The sequence below is a fragment of the Heterodontus francisci genome, chromosome 29, assembly GCF_036365525.1.
Source record: "Heterodontus francisci isolate sHetFra1 chromosome 29, sHetFra1.hap1, whole genome shotgun sequence".
In the NCBI taxonomy this organism is placed as follows: Eukaryota; Metazoa; Chordata; class Chondrichthyes; order Heterodontiformes; family Heterodontidae; genus Heterodontus; species Heterodontus francisci.
The window spans coordinates 21987966-22000126 of record NC_090399.1 but is presented as its reverse complement, the minus strand read 5'-3'; positions in this window follow the sequence as shown (position 1 = coordinate 22000126).

The following is a 12161-nucleotide window of genomic DNA, read 5'->3' as shown; positions in this document are numbered from 1 at the left end:
GCATGTGTCTTTGATCCACTCCAATTAAGTGGGTATAATGTCATCTGCAGGTATCTTTGCTCCACTGTGATGTATTGATAATATGCATGTGCTGATCAGAGAGAAAGATGGTATTAAAGTGTGAGCAAATCACTGTGTGGGATTTTCATACAGAATCATGAAGTGTGGTGTCTCAATAAAGACCTGATTTTACATTGTTCGAACTACAAGTGTGTTTAAAGTAATCAGATGAATTAGAACAAGAAAGCAGTCTTGGTGACCCTGAAGTGATATTCAATTCTCATCAAGTCAGAGTTGGCTGAAGGAAGTGTTTCCTGCACATTAATTCAGGGGTTAGGACCTAAAGGGATCTCCAATTAACAATGGGAGGATCAGGGAATATTCTGGATGTTGTACAGTCATTTCTTAGTAATGGGTTGAATGTAAAGAGAGGGGCCCAATGAGTTTGGGCAGGAAAGAATGATTGGAGGATGGAGAGACAGACGGGAACCCTTAGTGGAGACTTTCCAGTTAAAAAGTAAGATTAAGGTTTGAGTGTTCAAAAGTGATTAAAAAAAAGATGGCATTAATGTTACAGTGTCTAATATTGGGAATTCAGAAGTTGGAAGAACAGGCTGAGTCTAGAGATAAAGAAGTTGCAGAATTTATAGAGCAGCTAGCAGCAGCCAGGATTGAGGTAGAGGATGGATGTTTCCAGACATTTGGAACAATCTAGACTGTTCTGATACCTGATCAGTATCTTGTCAGCCAAACAGAACAGGAATCAAAATCCAGTGAAAGAAATATCTAAGCTGCAGCATGTAAAGTTTGTGGAGATGTGAATGTATATACTGGTTAAAGGGGCTCCTACCAGCCTGCGTCTTGTGAAGGGGGTGGGAGGGCAGCAGGTGGTCGTTTTAGTATGTCCAGTGGAGACTAAAAGTGATGAGGCCTTGGTGGTATTAGGAGGATTCCCCAGATCGAAATGTTGATAAGGAAACCTTGGAATAGGAAGTATGGCCACTGGTCTCTTCCACACCTCCCTAACTGACTCCATCTTTGGAGCCTGAACCCCACATAGCTATGAAGAGAGGTTGGAAAAACTCGGATTGTTTTTCACTGGAACGACGGAGGTGGAGGGGCGACATGATAGAGGTTTACAAAGTTATGAGCTGCATGGACAGAGTGGATAGTCAGAAGCTTTTTCCCAGGGTGGAAGAGTCAGTTATTAGGGGACATTGGTTTAAGGTGCGAGGGGCAAAGTTTAGAGGGGATGTGCGAGGCAAGTTTTTTACACAGAGGATGGTGAGTGCCTGAAACTTGCCGCCAGGGAAGGTGGTGGAAGCAGATACAATAGCGACGTTTAAGAGACATCTTGACAAATATATGAATAGGAAGGAAATAGAGGGATATGGGCCCTGGAAGTGCAGAAGGTGTTAGTTTAGGCAGGCATCAAGATCAGCGCAGGCTTGATCCTGTGCTGTACTGTTCTTTGTTCTTTGTTCATAGTTCGAGTAGTAACTTTAGATATGGAGGAGGACCAGTTAGATACATCTTAGGCTCCTCAGACACTTGTCACCCCACAACATTTCACCCAACCTTCTGTAATGTGGAGAGTGGGTGTTACATCTCCTGGTTGTCTCTGCTTCCCATAAGTTAGAAATAATCACACTTTAGACTTGGAAAGGCTGGAGATCCTCATTTATTTCATATAGTCCACCATGCTGCTTGGTAGGAACTATTTTAGACAGGTGTTGTATTACATATCACATGACTCCAGTGCAGCAGTGAATCTGACACACTGAAACACACTTACAACTAACAATTAGTTCCTAGCTCTTTACAAATGATATAACAATATATAATATCCCTCTTTCTTTAAAAACATAACGCCTCTATATCAATATAACTGTTCCAATCATTAATCTTGTTTAGTTTAGAAAAAAAGTTAACAATTGAATTTTAAAAATAAACTGAACTCTTTTCAGAGTCTTTTATAATGTGGATTCTTTTCTAAAAATATTATTTATAGTATCATTTAGGTGGTAAGGTGATGTGCCTCCATCTTTTGGACTTGGCATGCTGCACAGGGAATGTTCTAAGTGTTGCTCCTGGTGTTGTAGGGGTCGTGCTGGCTGTTGCTAATGCTGGTGATGTTGTCACCCTGGATAGTGATGTTTCCAGTGTTGTTGATGGTCTTTTCTGTTTTTCCAGCTCAGGTGTAGGTCAAATACAGACTCTGTTCCTTCTAATTTCCTGAGCGGTCTTGGTCTCAGTCATGTACGACTTTGGAATCTCAGCTTCACCGACAATTTCTGTTGGGCTCCAGGTTTTCATGATGGGATCCTGTACAGGTACAGTTGTCCTTTCAATAGCTTAGGTAGGGAGTTAGCATGCTGGTTGAAGTACTGATCTCTTCTTACCACTTGGAGGACGTAGTTTTACCTGGTGGATTTGATTTATGTTTTCTTCCATTCAACAGCTCTGCAGGTGATTTCATGCAACCTTCAGAGGTGTGGATTGAAGTGACAATAAGGTAAGGTTTTGGTCTTCCTTCATCCCTCAGTATTTTGCAAGGGTTCTTTTGACTGTCTGGACGTGTCTTCCTATAAACCTGTGTCTCGGTGGGTAGTCTGGTGATGAGTTGATGGTTTTGAACCCATACTGTTCAGCGAATTCCTTAAATTTTCTGGAGGTGAATTGGGTGCCATTGTCACACATTAATCTTTCAGGAATCCCTTGCTCAGTGAACAGAACTCGTACGTTGAGATGATTGTTCTTCTGAATAAAAGGGAACCTTGAGTATGAGTCTGTGACGATGAGATAACATTTTTAATTGTGTGTGAATAAATCAGTTTCTACATTATGCTCTGGTCTGGGTGGAACTGCAGTACTTATCATTTCCTCTTTCTGCTGTGTGCTTCTGTACTTCTGGCAGATATTGCATGTAGACACCATACTTTTGATGTCTTTTTATATGCCTATCAATTACACAGCTGATCTGGCTCTGAGCATCCACTTCTCCATTTCCATGTGGCTTTCATGTATCTTCTGGAGAAGTTCTTTCTGCATTGTTTTGGTTATGATTATTCTGGATCCGGCCAGCAGAACACCATTTTCTTGTGAGATGTTTTCTCTGATGGACCAGTACTGCTGTATCGCTGGTTGTTTTTGCTATATCTTATCAGGCCATCCCTGGATCACTTGCTGATTGGGCAACTGTAAACTCCTCGTCATTGCTGGTCTCCTCTCTATTTGAGGAGAAACTGTTCCCACTTGCGAAAGGATCAAAAATGAGAGGGCACAGATTTAAGGTAATTGGCTACATGAGGAAAACCTTTTTCACACAACAAATGGTTAAGGTCTGGAATGCATTGCAAGAGAGTGTGGTGGAGACAGGTTCAATTGAGGCATTCAAAAGGGAATTAGACTGTTATCTGAAAAGGAAGAATGTATAGGATTATGGGGAGAAGGCAGGGAGTGGCACCAAGTGAATTGCTCACTCGGAGAGCCAGTGCTGATACGACGGGCCAAATAGTGTTCTTCTGTGCTGTAACAATTCTGTGATTCTGTGACAGTTTGGTGGGGTTACACTCACTCGGTGATGAATCTTTATATCTAGATCTTCTATCTTGTGCTTCTCCTATGGGTATCAGCCAGCACCATTTCTCATACTGGCTTGTATTTCAGAGTGAAATCATAACTCTGAAGCTTCAAGAGTAACCTCTGTAGTCTTTCTGGTGCTTTGCATAATTTTTTCTTTTATATCTACTCCAGTGGATGATGATCACTCTCCACTATGAACTTTCTCCCATAGAGATATGTGTGGAACTTCTCACATCCATACATGATTCCTAAAAGCTTTCTTTCTATGTTCACATATCTGGTCTCAGCTGAGGTTAAAGCTTTGGATGCGAATGCAATTGGCTTTCCCTCTTGCACCAGGGCTACATGCAAGGTCCTTTTGTAGAAGCATCTACTTGCAGAGTGACAGGTTTCTTTCAGTCATAGTATGACAGACTTGTCTCCTTGCATACTCTCTTTTTGAGTTTGTTGAAACTCCTGTCATGTGACTCTGACCACTGGTACTCTACATTTCATTTCATCAGTTCCCTCAGGTTTGCTGTGTGTTCCGACATGTGCATTATGAAGGAGCTCATCTATTGGATCAAGCCAAGACAATTTATTAACTCTCTCTCTTGTCTCTTTAGGCTTCCATCACAGAGATGGCTGAGATTCTTTCAGGACTCGGCTTGACTCCATCAGGAGTGCATACCATTCCAAAGAACTGGCATTCTATCTCTTTCACAATGCATTTGTCTGTTTAGCTTGATCCCAGATGTCCTGGTTCTCTCCATGGCTTCATGTAGATGGTAGTCCTGAACTTTTCTGTCTATACCATATATTTGGATATTATGAGCTATGCCAAGTGCTCCTTTACATCCTCAGTATGTCTCACCTACATTCTGCTGGAACACATCCTGGATTACTTTAAGGCCAAACAGTAGCTGCAGGAATTTGTACCATCCAAAAGGTGTGTTGAATGTTGTCAACAGCCAAGATTCCTTGTCTAGTTTCATATTCCAGTAGCCATTTCTTGCATCAAGCATTCTGAAAACTTTTGCCCTCTTCCAGTGTTGGAATAGGGTAGTGATCCCTCTGTATTGCTTGATTAAGAGCTTTAGGATTCAGGCAAATTCTTTGCCGTCCATTTGGCTTCTCTCTCACAATGATGGAATTTGCCCAGTCTGTAGGCTCTGTGACTCTGGCGATCATCTTCTTTTCTTCAATCTCTTGGAGCTCTCTTTCAAGCTTTCCTTTAAGTTTGAATGATACTTTGCATGGGGGATGAATCATTGGTTTCATAACTGGATCAATAGTGATGTGATATTCAAAATCTTCAAAGTATCCAATCGTCTCATCAAAATGCTCTGGGTACATTTGTACCAGATCTTTTTTGCTTCCGATCAGGGGGCACTTTTCAATGGGTGTACTGTCTTCAACCCTCAGTGTTGTCTCCTTCACCTCATGGTTTACTGAGATAATCTGCAGCTCTTCACAACAGCTCAGCCCCAGGATAGCAGAACCATCTGTTTCAATGATGTAGAACATACAGTTAAGGTCCTTTCCTTTGTGTGTCCCTCTGATTTGGTTTGTTCCTAGCTGTCGAATCTCAATTCCCTTGTATGCCATTAGCATGACATTGCTTAGTTTCAGAGCATCTTTCCTTGAACAACCATTTTCTTCCAAAGTTTTAGGAAAGATCTGCTGGTATAGTCTGAGTGGTAAGATGTCACTCTGTGCTCCAGTATTAATCTTCACCTTCAGATTTATCATTGTGGGCTTATTTCTCATCCTCTTTCTGATCTGAATGCTATTAGGCAGGAACTGGGGAGCATAAATTGGGAACAGATGTTCTCAGGGAAATGCAGGACAGAAATGTGGAGGTTGTTTAGGGAGCACTTGCTGCGACTGCTGGATAGGTTTGTCCCGATGAGGCAGGGAAGGGATGGTAGGGTAAAGGAACCTTGGATGACAGGAGATGTGGAAGTCAAGAGGAAGAAGGAAGCTTACTTCAGGTTGAGGAAGCAAGGATCAGACAGGGCTCTAGAGGGTTACAAGGTAGCCAGGAAGGAACTGAAGAATGGACTTAGGAGAGCTGGAAGGGGACATGAAAAAGTCTTGGCGGGTAGGATTAAGGAAAATCCCAAGGCGTTCTACACTTATGTAAGGAACAAGAGGATGGCCAGAGTGAGGGTAGGGCCGATCAGGGATACTGGAGAGAACTTGTGCCTGGAGTCAGAGGAGGTAGGGGAGGTCCTAAATGAATACTTTGCTTCAGTATTCACTAGTGAGAGGAACCTGGTCGTTTGTGAGGACAGCGTGGAACAGGCTGATATGCTTGAACAGGTTGAGGTTAAGAGGGAGGATGTGCTGGAAATTTTGAATGACATGAGGACAGATAAGTCCCCGGGGCCAGACGGGATATACCCAAGGATATTAGGGGAAGTGAGGGAGGAGATTGCTGCGCATTTGGCGATGATTTTTGCATCTTCACTGTCCACTGGAGTAGGACCAGATGATTGGAGGGTGGCAAATGTTGTTCGCTTGTTCAAGAAAGGGAATAGGGATAAGCCTGGGAATTATAGACCAGTCAGTCTTACGTTGGTAGTGGGCAAATTATTTGAGAGGATTCTGAGAGACAGGATTTATGATTACTTGGAAAGGCATGGTTTGATTAGAGACAGTCAGCATGGCTTTGTGAGGGGCAGGTCATGCCTCACAAGCCTTATTGAATTCTTTGAAGATGTGACAAAACACATTGATGAAGGAATAGCAGTGGATGTGGTGTATATGGATTTTAGCAAGGCGTTTGATAAGGTTCCCCATGGTAGGCTCATTCAGAAAGTAAGGAGGCATGGGATTCAGGGAAAGTTGGCTGTCTGGATACAAAATTGGCTGGCCCATAGAAGGCAGAGGGTGGTAGTAGATGGAAAGTATTCAGCGTGGAGCTCGGTGACCAGTGGTGTTCCACAAGGATCTGTTCTGGGACCTCTGCTCTTTGTGATTTTTATAAATGACTTGGATGAGGAAGTGGAAGGCTGGGTTAGCAAGTTTGCCGATGACATGAAGGTTGCGGGAGTTGTGGATAGTGAGGAAGGCTGTTGCAGGTTGCAACGGGACATTGACAGGATGCAGAGCTGGGCTGAGAAGTGGCAGATGGAGTTCAACCTGGAAAAGTGTGAAGTGATTCATTTTGGAATGTCGAATTTGAATGCGGAATACAGGCTTAAAGATAGGATTCTTGGTAGTGTGGAGGAACAGAGGGATCTTGAGGTCCATGTCCATAGATCGCTTAAAGTTGCCACCCAAGTTGATAGGGTTGTTAAGAAGGCGTATGGTGTGTTGGCTTTCATTAACAGGGGGATTGAGTTTAAGAGCCGCAAGGTTATGCTGCAGCTGTATAAGGCGCTGGTTCGACCACACTTGGAATATTGTATTCAGTTCTGGTCGCCTCATTATCGGAAGGATGTGGAAGCTTTAGAGAGGGTGCAGAGGAGATTTACCAGGATGCTGCCTGGACTGGAGGGCATGTCCTACGAAGAAAGATTGAGGGAGCTAGGGCTTTTCTCATTGGAGCGAAGAAGGATGAGCAGTGACTTGATAGAGGGGTACAAGATGATGAGAAGCATAGATAAAGTGGATAGTCAGAGACTTTTTCCCAGGATGGAAAGGGCTATCACCAGGGGGCATAATTTTAAGGTGATTGGAGGAAGGTTTCGGGGAGATGTCAGAGGTAGGTTCTTTACACGGAGAGTGGTGGGTGCGTGGAATGCGCTGCCAGCGTTGGTCGTAGAAGCAGATACATTAGGGGCATTTAAGCGACTCTTGGATAGGTACATGGATGATAGTAGAATGAAGGGTAGGTAGTTACTTAGATCTTAGAGCAGGTTAAAGGTTCGGCACAACATCGTGGGCCGAAGATCCTGTACTGTGCTGTATTGTTCTATGTTCTATGTTCTATGTTCTATGTTCTATGTTCTATGTTCTATGAATGGTTACGTGATTTTTTTTGTCTCTGGGAATTGTCGCATTTAGACATTTCATGCAGTTGTGTGGTTCTTATTGTGTTCTCAAACTTATCGTCATCTTCCAGGGTATGGATGTCTTGGTTTCTTTTCCTCTTACTCATTCACCCTGTTGCTCTGTCTCTGGTGACTCGTTTACCACCTTCTTCCTTGTTTTCTACACATCTTTTCCCAGTGATTGGCCTTTCCGCAAGCTCTGCAAATTGATCCATATGCAGGACTTTTCCTTCTGTCCGTGAATTCATGTGGTCATCCACAGTTCCTGTACATCTTGCTCTCTGTCCAGCGTGCATTCTTTTATTGGTGTTTCACTGCATCAGCCCTGCTGCCTTTCTCTTAGCTGAACTGATGGCTCGCTGTTTGGGTAGTCAGTGTCTTCATCTGTCTGTTTGTGGCTTCATGTACACTGACAGTGTCTATAGCCTGCAATATTGTGGACTTGTCCTTTCCAATTAGCACATTTTTCAGGGTGTGCAGAACACCAAATTAGCTGATCGACCAGCCTTTCATCTGTGTCCTTAAAGTTACATTTTCTGGCTGCAATTTTCAATCTTGTTATGAAATTATCAATGGGATCACCTAATTCCTGTCTGAGGTCTTGAAATTCAGATTGCTAGATCCTATGATTTGATTTTGGCTGGAGATGGGCACTGAATTTTTAAAAACATTTTCTGGGTTTCTGCTGTCCTCTTCGCTCAGCTCCCAGCTATTAAACAAATGTAATTATTTATCTCCTGCCAACAGAAGGATATAGCTGACGTTCTCTTCATCACTAATGCCTTTTAGAAAACCACTGGATGGCAATATGTATTTATTTTTAAACTTCTCAAATGCTTCTATGACATCATCAGCTTCCCAATTCATTATGGGCTGCAACTGTGTAGTCATTGCTGTGCCGGGCCACATTTCATTTTTCATTCATTCAGTTTCTCTCTCTCTGGCATTAATTCGGATCGATTTCTATTTTTCAATCTAATTCAACATTAAAAACATTTAAAATGTTTTAGGTTTACTCACAAACTCTTGCTGCCACCATATTATGTGTCCTGGTTGTTTTCTGGTTCCCATAAGTTAGAAATAATCACACTTTCGACTTGGAAAGGTTGCAGCCCTTTGTTTATTTCATATAGCTCACCATGCTGCTTGATTGGGACTGCTTTAGACCCGTGCCCCATTACACATCACGAGTCATCACATGACTCCAGTGCAGTAGTGAATCTGGCATGCTGGAACACAATCACACCTAATAATTAGTTCCTAGCTCTTTACAAATGATATAACAAGACTTTTTTTCATTCGTTTCATGGGATGTGGGCATCGCTGGCCAGGCCAGCATTTATTGCCCATCCCTAATTGTCCAGGTGGTGGTGAGCTGCCTTCTTGAACCGTTGCAGTCCATGTGGGGTAGGTACACCCACAGTGCTGTTAGGAAGGGAGTTCCAGGATTTTGACCCAGCGACAGTGAAGGAAAGGCGATATAGTTCCAAGTCAGGATGGTGTGTGGCTTGGAGGGGGACTTGCAGGTGGTGGCGTTCCCATGCATCTGCTGCCCTTGTCCTTCTAGATGGTAGAGGTCACAGGTTTGGAAGGTGCTGCCTGAGTAGCCTTGGTGCGTTGCTGCAGTGCATCTTGTAGATGGTACACACTGCTGCCACAATGTATCGGTGGTGGAGGGAGTGAATGTTCATGTATGGGGTGACAATCAAGCAGGCTGCTTTGTCCTGGATGTTGTCGAACTTCTTGCGTGTTGTTGGAGCTGCAACCCATGCAGACAAGTGGAGAGTATTCCCTCACACTCCTGATTTGTGTCTTGTAGATGGTGAACGGGCTTTGGGGAGTTAGGAGGTGAATTACTCGCCTCAGGATTCCTAGCCTCTGACCTGCTCTTGTAGCCACGGTATTTATATGGCTAACCCAGTTCAGATCCTGGTCAATGGCAACCCCCAGGATGTTGATAGTGGGGGATTTGGTGATTGTAAAGCTGTTGAATGTCAAGGGGAGATGGTTAGATTCTCTCTTGTTGGAGATGGTCATTGCCTGGCACTTAAGTGGCAAGTAACATTCACGCCACTTTCAGCTCAAGCCTGGCTATTGTCCAGGTCTTGCTGCATTTCAACACAGACTGCTTCAGTATCTGAGGGAGTTGCAAATCATGCTGAACTTTGTGCAATCATCAGCGAACATCCCCAATTCTGACCTTATGATTGAAGGAAGGTCATTGATGAAGCAGCTGAAGATGTTTGGGCCTAGGACACTACCCTGAGGAACTCCTGCAGTGATATCCTGGAGCTGAAATGATTGACTTCCAACAACCACAACCATCTTCCTTGTGCTAGGTATGACTCCAACCAGTGGACAGTTTTCCTCCTTATTTCCATTGACTCCAGTTTCGCTAGGGCTCCTTGATGCCATACTCGGTCAAATGCTGCCTTGATGTCAAGGGCAGTCACTCTCACCTTCTCCCTGGAGTTCAGCTCTTTTGTCCATCTTTGAACCAAGGCTGTAATGAGGTCCGAAGTTGAGTGGCCCTGGCGGAACCCAAACTGAGCGTCATTGAGCAGCTTATTTCTAAGCAAGTATTGCTTGATAGCACTGTTGATGACACCTTCCATCACTTTACTGATGATCAAGAGTAGACTGATGGGGCGGTAATTGGCCGGGTTGAATTTGTCCTGCTTTTTTGTACAGGACATACCTGGGCAATTTTCCACATTGCCGGGTAGATGTCACTGTTCTAGCTGTAATGGATCAGCTTTGGCTAAGAACATAGCAACATAAGAAATAGGAGCAGCAGTAGGCCATTTGGCCCCTCAAGTCTGCCCCACCATTCAATAAGATCATGGCTGATCTGTCCCAGACTTCAACTCTTCTTTCATGCCAGCTCCTCACGGCCCTCAACTCCACGATATTTCAAAAATCTATCTACTTCCTCTTTAAATGCTTTCAGTGATGTAACCTCCCTCTCTGGGATTGAGAATTCCAGACATTCACTACCCTCTGAGTGAAGAAATTCCTTTGCATATCAGTTTTAAATGAGTGTCCCCTTATTCTGTAACTATGTCCCCTAGTTCGAGATTCTCCCACTAGTGGAAACATCTTTTAACATCTGCTGGGGCAAGTTCTGGGACACCGGTCTTCAGTATTATTGCTGGAATGTTGTCAGGGCTCATAGCCTTGATAGTATCCAGTGCCTTCAGTCGTTTATTGATATCAGGCATCTGCGATGCTGGGGACTTCAGGAGGAGGCCGAGATGGATCATCCACTCCAGTTAGTTGGTTAATTGTCCACCACCATTCACAACTGGATGTGGCAGGACTTCAGAGCTTATATCTAATCTGAAGGTTGTGGAATCGCTTAGCTCTGTCTATCGTGTGATGCTTCTGCTGTTTGGCACGCAAGTAGTCCTGGGTTGTAGCTTCACCAGGTTGACACCTCCTTTTTAGGAGCTGTATAAAATGCTAGTTAGGCCACAGCTGGAGCACTGTGTACAGTTCTGGGTACCACATGACAGGAAGGATGTGATTGCACTGGAGAAGATGCAGAGGAGATTCAAAGAACAAAGAACAAAGAAAATTGCAGCACAGGAACAGGCCCTTCGGCCCTCCAAGCCTGCGTCGATCCAGATCCGCTATCTAAACCTGTTGCCTATTTTCTAAGGGTCTGTATCTCTTTGCTTCCTGCCCATTCATGTATCTGTCTAGATACATCTTAAAAGATGCTATCGTGCCCGCGTCTACCACCTCTGCTGGCAACGCGTTCCAGGCACCCACCACCCTCTGCGTAAAGAACTTTCCACGCATATCCCCACTAAACTTTTCCCCTCTCACTTTGAACTCGTGACCCCTAGTAATTGAATCCCCCACTCTGGGAAAAAGCTTCTTGCTATCCACCCTGTTGATACCTCTCATGATTTTGTACACCTCAATCAGGTCCCCCCTCAACCTCCGTCTTTCTAATGAAAATAATCCTAATCTACTCAAACTCTCTTCATAGCTAGCGCCCTCCATACCAGGCAACATCCTGGTGAACCTCCTCTGCACCCTCTCCAAAGAATCTACATCCTTTTGGTAATGTGGCGACCAGAACTGCATGCAGTATTCCAAATGTGGCCGAACCAAAGTCTTATACAACTGTAACATGACCTGCCAACCCTTGTACTCAATAACAAAAACAAGAAATGCTGGATTCACTCAGCAGGTCTGGCAGCATCTGTGGAAAGAGAAGCAGAGTTAACGTTTCGGGTCAGTGACCCTTCTTCGGTACTCAATACCCCGTCTGATGAAGGAAAACATGCCGTATGCCTTCTTGACCACTCTATTGACCTGCATTGCCACCTTCAGGGAACAATGGACCTGAACACCCAAATCTCTCTGTACATCAATTTTCCTCAGGACTTTTCCATTTACTGTATAGTTCACTCTTGAATTGGATCTTCCAAAATGCATCACCTCGCTTTTTCCCGGATTGAACTCCATCTGCCATTTCTCTGCCCAACTCTCCAATCTATCTATATTCTGCTGTATTCTCTGACAGTCCCCTTCACTATCTGCTACTCCACCAATCTTAGTGTCGTCTGCAAACTTGCTAATCAG